This window comes from Candoia aspera, chromosome 5, assembly GCF_035149785.1.
Source record: "Candoia aspera isolate rCanAsp1 chromosome 5, rCanAsp1.hap2, whole genome shotgun sequence".
NCBI classification, from domain to species: Eukaryota; Metazoa; Chordata; class Lepidosauria; order Squamata; family Boidae; genus Candoia; species Candoia aspera.
Window position 1 is genome coordinate 114,287,109 of NC_086157.1, and position 6,000 is coordinate 114,293,108.

The 6,000-nt window shown below is 50.9% G+C and overlaps 1 protein-coding gene across 2 annotated transcripts in view; it reads right to left on the reverse strand.

Annotated features, from left to right (window-relative positions):
• The window catches only part of FAM168A (family with sequence similarity 168 member A), a 133,821-nt gene extending 128,477 nt beyond the window's left edge, over window positions 1-5,344 (reverse strand). The window contains exon 1 of one of the 2 annotated variants that reach the window (XM_063305996.1): window positions 5,121-5,344. The gene's annotated coding sequence lies outside the window, so the exon portion shown is untranslated. The remainder of the gene's footprint in view (window positions 1-5,120) is intronic. The other variant, XM_063305997.1, reaches the window with a different exon arrangement.
• Between the last annotated feature and the right edge of the window lie 656 nt (window positions 5,345-6,000).

Here is a 6,000-nt window from a genome sequence, read left to right on the forward strand (position 1 = left end):
TTAAAAGATGTAAGTCTTCCATAGGGGTTGAGCTGCCTAGGAATAATGAAAATTCATCAATACGTCCAGAGGCTGGCAAGTCCCTTAAAATACGACTTTTCATCAGGTCCTCTGGTGAGGAATGGGGCTTTATCTTGGGGTCATTTAATGCTGGTTCCCCAGTTTTTCCATGCTGTTTTTTCTTTGGACTGTTGGATTGTTTATATTGTTTCCTTTAAATGAAGATGGGGAACTGTATGCTGCTGAAAGTCAGTTTCAATTAGAGCAGCTTATAAACCCCGTGCAATTAATAAAAATGAACCATCAGTTTGAAAAGCTGTAGACTCCTAGGGTTAGAAGGGCCCTTGGAGGTCTCTACTCCAGAGCTCAGAGCAGGAGCCCGCAGAACATCCCAGGCAAATGGCTGTCCAACCTTTATTGGAAAACCTCCGGTGATGGAGCCCCCACAGTACCAGGAGAGAGGCTGTTCCGCTTCTTCATAGCGCTCACGGTCAGGAAATTCCTCCCTATTTCAAGTCTGCCCTATCTCCCCTCTAAAGCTTCCACTCACTGGTTCTCACCCTACATCCAGCCCCTCTTCCCTGGGACGCCCCTTCAAGTACTGGAAGGCTGCTATCATGTCTCCCCTCAGCCTTCTCTTCTCCAGCCCAAATTTCCCCAGTTCCTTTCACTGTTCTTATAAGATTTAGCCTCCAAATTCGCCGCTGAAATTACGGCAGTTTTAGGACACACCTGCAGTTCCAAGAGTGATCAAAGCGGACGGAATTTAGTAATACTGCGGGCAAATTTACTGTGAGGAGACACAGAGGAGACCGCTTCCTCACACACTGTAGGCTGTTGAGTAAGAGGCGTCTTGCCATCTCAGGAAACCATCATCCTTTCTCGCTTGGATTTCTCAATCCTGGACAAACTAAGAGAACCCTCAGAAGGGCTATCTCCCCACAGACCCCTAAGTATTTCACACACAAACACAAATCTGGCAAGCCTCTCCTTCTAGGCTATCCTTCATCCATTCCTTAATTTGACCCAGCAACATTTAAGCAAAGGCAACGGCAACGGCGTTACGCAGCCGCAGTAGAGGGTGAAAAATCAAACAGGTTCTTCACATCATCTCTATAGATGCTTCACAGATTTAACTTCCAGGACCACTGTGTTCATTGCTTTTGATACAAGAGGTTGAGGAACTTAGGGCACTTTAAAAACTAGCAAGTTTATTACGGTCTGGGCTTTCAGTGGACTGCAGACTACTCCACATGGAGGCTTAGCCAAAGAGTAAATGGACACCAAATATAGGCCAAGACAATAATGATTCTACCACCTCTAAGCCCAGCTTCGTAATGGGCTACCGCCAAGAAGGCAATTCTCATGTTCAGTACTTCAATATTTAGTTACCCTCTGTTTACTTTTTCTCCAGCCCCTGTCCAGGAGGACAGTCATAATTTAAACACTCTTCTGCCTGGATGTTTAATAATCTTTCCAGATGAGGTGTTAGATATACCAAAGATGGCATAGTAGCAAAACTTCAGTTATTCTAATAGAGCTAAATGCCTTAATAGAGACTTTGCACCAATAAATAAAATATTAAAACTAATTAATTCATCCTTATTAACACCCTGAGCCATAAGTACAACCGATTAAATTAATTAGATATCCTGGCAATTATTTCATCAGAAGCTGGATCTTGGAGAAGACTTACAGGACCAGGGCCTAAGGAAATATTACAGTGGCAGCCTAATTAGAAGGGCTAACGTGTGTGCAATGGATCAAACCCCAGAAAACTTAATTTTCTGTACTCATTGAGTAGATTGTAGGTTCAAGCCCATTATTTTCATCCAAAATTACAGAAAGCAAAGTAAATCACCAAAATCCAGGAATAGCTGAAGCTTCAAAGACTAAGCCATAACTAGTAAGTCAGTAGGGGAAAAAATGAAAACTTAGACAAAAAAAGGCACAGAAGTCCTTGACTCAAGCAAAGAGCAACTGTTAGCCATTAAAATAATATTAGCTAACCACAGCCAGGGATAGACAATTCATTCCAGATGTAGAATGAAGCAAAAAAAAACAAAGCAGAGGGGGAAGGAAGAAAGGAAGCAGTCCATTCTAAGGTGTTCTTTAATTATTCTTATATGGATTTTGATGTTTTTAATCCTCTGTTAGCTGCCCAGATTGGGCAGCCATATCAACTGAATAAGGAGACAATCTTTTCGCACTGCAGTCTCCCAAAATGGAGAACAGCAGCTTAAACTCTTCTATCCTATTAACATCCATAAGGGAATTTAATAAGAAACTAGCACTGTACTCTTATTAAATAATTATGCTTAGTATATGACAACTCAAAGGTGTGTTTTTTTTAAATCACAGAACTGGAATATAAATATAAATGTAATCTGGGAGATGGGGGCAATATTAACCTAGTGGTTTAACTTGGTAAAACCACTTGTAAGCAAATAGTTCTAAAATGGTGCAGAATACATTCATAATTAAAATTGAAATCCGAACAGCCTACAAGTAATGGAGGGGTATAATTCCCAAGTCACTTTGTACAAAAGGCTAAAGTAACCAGACAATTAAACGAGGAGGATGCGTCTTACTGGCAGAAGGGTTCTGAACCAGGGAATGGACCCCTCTGCTTCTACCCAGACTGTTCTTTAATCAGCAGCAACTTCACAGTTTTACCAGCTTAAGCCGTGGAGATAACTGCAGCCAGAAAAGGGCTTCCCTCATCAACGTGCCTTGAAAACTGCTCAGCCTTTCCCCATCAGAACTTCCCAGAAAGAATATGCAGCACTCATCTCCAAAGATCATATTCTGCTTAAGACATAAATGGAAATCAACTGCCTTTTCCCCTCTTTCGTTAACACATGCCTTTGTCTGAAGAGAGAAAAGAAGGGGGAGAAAAAACCCTCAACCTGCTCATTTTCCCCTATTTGACAGTTTTCAGCACAAACTGAATACCTTCTGGGTGAAATTCAATCAAAAGGATATACAAGCTATAACCCGAATGCTTAGCACCAAACAGCACAGAGGAAAGGAGGGGAGAGTGAACAGCTAATACAAAAAGGGGGAAAAAACACCTTTTGCCAGTGAATAGTTATTGTATATTTCATGACTCCTCTGTTTACCCAGAAGAATATACCCAGGGCTAGATTGACTCTGGCACTATTAATCCATACTATAATGATAAACATAATTACCCTTATTATTGCAGTCCCAATAAATGAACTCCTAAAGCAATCCTTTTAAAGAGGGAGCACAGGGAGAAAGCCTTTCTCTGCACTCTCGTCCATACTCATGACAGAAAATTAATGCCGCTGAACATGTCTCAGGCTTGCAATATATCTGCTCTCAATATCCTCAATCGCATCGAGTCATTTTAAAATCTGTGTTCCTGCAAATGGAGGAAACCACATTACGATGATTCTCCCCCACGACGCACCCACCCCCTAAATTTCCACAAAACCATTTCTACTTGCCCAGTTCAAAAAGCACCACATTGAAAACATTTTAAGAAAACAGCCTGAACACACTGTGTTTCCTACCCATGTTTTCCACCATCCACACAACACCCACCACACAACACCCAGTGTGGCTTACCTATCGCACCAAAACAAGCTATGTGGCAAAACAGAAGCATTAGTCGCTGTTCCCCTAAAGCTAACCCCTTCATATGACACCAGAGCCGTTCCCAGCCGAAGACTGTTGTGGCATATATTTTTGCCATTCAAATTCCACAGTGCAGTTTTTGGGTGTAAATTTCACCGCCTAGGCCTTGAGGGGGAAAGGCCAGTTTGCATCTACCGTCACTGCTGCTCCACAGAGCTCTTGCCAGATGGGGGTTCCCCCAAGATGGGTGCATAATTCCCAGGGAACTCAAGCTGTATACATATTTATGCATAACTTCTGACTGGGTAGGTATAAAGTTCCACCACAATACTCCTAATCTCCCCTATCAGCTCCCCTATCGACAGATTGAACCGGCTTGGCATCGCTTTCACCCCCGTTCTTCTCCATCACTCCTGTACTGTGGCTCTCCCTCTGCTATTTCTGCCACTGTCCCCCTCGGCGCCCCTCTTCCAAACCCTCTCCTGATCCGGCGTACAAAAGGTCTGAAGCGGACCGGGTACCCCCTCGGAACAAGAATGCTGCACGTTTAAGCGTTCCATGCCGCTGTTGTGGCCATTTTTTTTTTAAACGCCGCTCACGGGTCTGATTTTAGCAGCCACAGCAAAGCTCTCAGATTACCACCGTCTTTTCACTTCTGGGCTATATAAATTGAATAAACAGATAAAAATAAACAGATAGATCCAAGACTGTCTTCAGCCTCCTGTCCCCCCACGCCAGCTTCCATTCCCCCAGACCAGTCCGGGAGCAAGACTTGCTCTGCCAGGGCTCCCAGGCTGTGCCCTGCCTTTGGCAAAACCGGTCACGGCCCCACGCAGGCTCCCCCCCCCCCCGCCACCTCCCCTCTCCTGCCAGCACCCACGGCTGCTCGGCCCCACCTCTCCGGGATCGGGTCCATAAAGTCGCCCCCACGGCTCTTCCTCTCCAGCCTGCTCCCCGGGGAAGCGCTGTCACCCTCCCCAAAGGGCGCTGCGCACCAAGCCCGTCCGTGCCTGCCCGCCCGCGCACCCCCCGCTCCACCTGCGCCACAGGTATGCTATATTTTAACCCTGGAGGGGTCGCACCCCCGGCTGCTGGCGCGTGTTCCGATGGCTCGACCAGCCCCTGCCTAGGGCGAAGGGGGTGCGAACCCGGCCAGCCCCCCCGAGCCCGCGGAGCTCTGCGCGGGCAGCGGCTGGCAAGGCGGGCAGCCTTCGGACGTCTCGCGGCCCCCCGGCCCTTGCACAACAGCCCTGCGAGGCAGGCCGGAAGGCGGCGCCCCCTCAAGGTCAAGCGCAGCGGGGGGCCCGCGGCAGCCGCGCCTCTGCAAACCCGGGTCGCCCCCGCCGGTCCCCAAGAAGCGTGCCGGCGGGGGCCCGACCCGGGTAGGCTGACCCGCGTTCACACGAGCGGGCGCTGACCCGCGAGTCTCCCCGCCAGCGGAAGCCAGGCCCCCCGGCGAAGAGGCCGGGGGGGCAGGCGACCCTCACCCGCCCCGCCCGCCGCGCCGTCTCCCCCACCTGCGGGGCTCGGCGCCGTCTTCGTCTTCGTCTCCGTCCGGCCGCCCGGTCCTCGGCTCCAGCCTCCCCTCAGGAGCGGCGGCGGCGGCGGCGGAGCGAGCAGGCCGCTGAGGGGGCGCGGAGGCAGCCGCAGCCGTGCGAAGGGGAGAAGCGCCGCCGCCCGACTGAGGGGGAAGAGGGGACGCGCCGCCGCCGAGACCGCCGGCAGCTGCTGGGCGAACCGTTACAGCCCCCGCGCCGGCACTACAGCTCCCAGCAGCCCGCGCGCCGCCGGAATGAGCCGCCGGGGACGACGACCCGCCGCGAGGCATGCCGGGGCTGGTAGTCAGCAAGGCGGCTCTGGTGAGGAAGCCCGCGCGGGGCATGCTGGGGGCTGTAGTGCGCCAGGCCGGCGCTGGGGCGGAGCGGCTGCCGGGTCAGCGGACTCAGCGACGCTCGAGCGGATACGCCTGGCCGGGCGTTCCGACGACCTGCCGAGCTTGGCCAGGGTTCCGCTGGGTAATAGGGGTTTATGGCTTCGCATGTTGTGGGGACTCAGCCTTCCCCGCGAGGCGTGCCAGCGGCGAACCCCGAAACTGGGTTGTTCGGTGACGTGAGTCAGCGTGCTGTGTGAATGCGTCCCACTCTCCAACTAGCCAACCCCCTTTTAGCCCGTGTGGTGCGAAATTAGCTAGAGCAGGTAGTGAGGTTCGCTGTAACGTGGGAACACAGGAAAGCGGGGAGAGTGATGGTGCATGGTTCCGTCAACCAGGGCGGTGTTGTGCGAACACAGCAAATGCGGACCCGCCCCGTTGCCTTCCTCCACAGATTGAGCGACATCGTCTCCCATCCTTCTCCAGGTTGGCTGGGGATGATGGGTGCCGCAGCCCACACCTCCAGC